This window comes from Bison bison, unplaced genomic scaffold, assembly GCF_000754665.1.
Source record: "Bison bison bison isolate TAMUID 2011002044 unplaced genomic scaffold, Bison_UMD1.0 scf7180017845999, whole genome shotgun sequence".
Lineage (NCBI taxonomy): Eukaryota > Metazoa > Chordata > Mammalia > Artiodactyla > Bovidae > Bison > Bison bison.
In genome coordinates, this window is record NW_011476572.1 from 7,832 (window position 1) to 11,167 (window position 3,336).

Sequence of the window (3,336 nt, forward strand, 5' to 3'; positions counted from 1 at the left end):
GTCCATGGAATTCTCCAGGCCAGAACACTGAAGTGGGTAGCCTTTCCCTTCTCCAGGAGATCTTCCCAACTCAGGGATTGAACCCAGGTCTCCCTCATTGCGGGCAGATCTTTACCAGCTGAGCCACAAGGGAAGCCCTTGTTTATGGGGAAAAGGAGTAATTCAGGGAAAGGGGAAAGGTATCTACAATCTGGACAGGAATCTACTAGATATTGGGACCCTCCAGTGGGAAGACTTGGGGACAAAACTGAGACTTAAAATGAAGCTCCTTGGTACAGGGAAAATTATTTCATTTAACATTAAATGGTTAATTTCTCCTGTAATATTAATTGGTTGGAAGATGTTTTAAAATGTATAAGTCTTCAACTCACATCAAATTCAAATATTTTCCTTACGCCACAACAGTACTTTAAGTTCCTGGCTTTAATGGAAGCAAAATCATCAGTAATGCTTTCAATATTACTTCTTTGTATATCTCTCTTCATCTGATCGAAAGCCATATTTGACAAACTTATGACCCAGTAACTACTTTGAATAACTCATCTCAGTTTACAAAATCCTTTTTTCCTCTCATTTCTTTTAACCAAAGGTCATATTAAGCATTTTTTTTTAGTCAGTTTGTCATGGGAGAGTTTCATTAACTTTTCAAAATGTCTTCTCATATGGATAAGTTGTTTAAAAAATTGCAATTAAAATGCTTTTGATTTCAGCATAATGTGTGCTCAGTAGACACCAACTGTGAAATAGGCAGTGGGCATATGATTCCAGCATGTGTCTTTGGAAGACATCATCATCAAGATAGATTTTTAAAGGCCTGAAAACTAGAGCAGGTCATGACCTAGTTCATCAATTTGAACAGAAGACAGTTCTGGACCCTGAACACAGGAAAACCACAAGTGTCTTTGTCACAAATGAAACTCAGACTGGATAGCCGCCAGATGGCAGGAGTGCAGTGTGAGTGTGGAGCCTGGGATCTGGTTGAGGACCTTGCAATCTGTGTGTCTTCTAGCTGGAGATCACGGAGTTTGACTGAAAATGAATGATGACCTTCTTTACGTGAGTAAAGTGACAGTGCAAGAACAGTGGGTGCGTCTGTGTGGATCAGAAATTCACAGGGAAGCCGCGCTTCCAGCGGATGTGATGGGGAAAGGCTATCCTCTATCCTAGTGCAGCGGTCTTAGAACCAACGTCTCAGCTCCACAGCTCTTCTCCTCAACTCTACTCTGTGATGCTGGGGCTATAGTTCCTTCCAGTACATTTCTCCTTTTCCTGTGGATTGTTTTCCTTTCCCATACCAGTTCCAAGGGTGGACTAGAAGGCTGGAAGGAATTTTCTGTTTTCCTGACTGGAGTATGACTGATAACAACCGCCATCAATTAGGAAAAGGAAAACTAATGGTTGCTGCTAGATGCTGTGTCACCAGTCAGATTGGCAAAAACTAAAAAGGATGATAAGATCCTGTTTTGGTCAGTGAGTGAGAACGTATAAGTGCTTATATGGTCTTGAATATGGATTAGTGTAGCCATTGTTGTCATGGACAGTTGGCAGTATGCATGTTTAAGGTTTATGTGTTTTGATCAATAAAATTGACTTCATGGCACCTTGTTCAGAGAAAGACTCTCGCTTGGATACAAGACACCTGCATACATTTGTAGCAGTCTCTCCTCAAAGGCACTAATTTCTGAGAAGGACCGACTCTAGGAGGTGACACTGCCGGCACTTAGGGTCTGAAGTCTTCATGGAAAACAACTAGGATCAAACCCAGGACAGCCCAGGGCTGGAGAGCAGAGCCTCACCCTGCATGGCCCTTGCTCTTTTCTTCCCGCCTCTGCTTTGCTGCTGAAAGACTGAAACCCAACAGCGAGTTGAGAAGGTAAGTTTAGAAATGTCTTCAAGAAGTAGTAGAGTAGTACTCATACTAAAGAAGCAAGAAACATTATTAATGAGTCATGTGTGTGATTTTCTGCAGTCCTATGAGATTTCTATGATTTCCCTATTATTCATTTTTATAGTAGATGAAAGCATTTTCTACTAATCCTTCTTTCTCAAAGAATTTCTATGAACTCCTAAGAATGCTTCTAGAAGTCTAAGATACTGAAATTGGAACTGTCTTCAGCATTGAGCACAGAAGAGTTCACAAACTAAACTGTGAAATTAGCACCCAAGTTAAATATTTTTACCAAGGACCTAGCATCTTTCCCGTGTTACCTTCCAGTCACTGCCTCAGGCCAGCTGTCCCGTCTGCTCCCTGTGGGCAGCTACTTTGGGACTCACTGTCCTGATCATTACTGCCAGGCACTCTTTTATGCTTCTTGTAGTATGGGCTCATTGATCCTAACAGTAGTCCTATGAAAAACTACTCTTATTTTCCCCATATTAAAGAAGAGGATCAAGACAGCATGCGTGCCTGCGTGCATGCTAAGTTGGTTCAGTCGTGTCCAACTCTTGTGACACATGGACTGTCGCCCACCAGGCTCTCTGTCCATGGGATTTTCAAGAAAGGATACTGGAGTGGGTTGCCATTTCCTTCTCCTTAGTGTTTGTGATATTTTGCAGGGTCACACTGCTGTTAAATAGCAGAGCTGCAATTCAAAGGCTTTGAAATTTCTGGAACTCTCCTTTCACTTGCGCTCTCTTCCAGTGATTTCCACTCAGAGAAACTTTGAACCAGAAACCACCCCAGAACAGAGCTCCTGTGTGGGAGGCAGTGAGGAGACTGTGTAAGGGAGTAGATTGTTCAGTAAAGCAGGACTGAGGGGAAGGTGGGAGGAAGAGTAACAGGTGTCGGGATCAGCCACTCAGCACCACATGTTGGCAACTTTTCTGGAGGAGATGAGTCTTCCCCCCAGATACTGACACCAACAGTTCTTTGCTGACTGGGTATAAATTAGTTTATCTGTGACTCCAGGACTAATTCACTTACCACAGTTTCAGAACTCCTTTATACCTTTTTTTTTTTGGAGGGGTGGAATGGAGGGCTGCCCTCCGTAGCCTGCAGAATCGTAGTTCCCTGAGCAGATATCCATGGCACCTGGGCTTCCTATACTGGAAGCGTGGAGTCCAAACCACTGGACTGCCAGGGAATTCCAGGAATTCCACCTTTTGACAATCAAGTCCTGAGAAGTAATAGAGCCATTCCATAGTATACAAGGGCAAATGCTATTCCACAATAGGTTTATGTAGACAAAATAAAGATTTAGGTCTTCAGAATGAAGAAACAAGTTTACCTTCATAAGAGTTTAATAAAAACAAATTAGAAGATTAAGGAAATGAACACATTTTCTAAATTTTATTACAATGTAAACAAAAATTTTATATAAAAATATAAATATGATG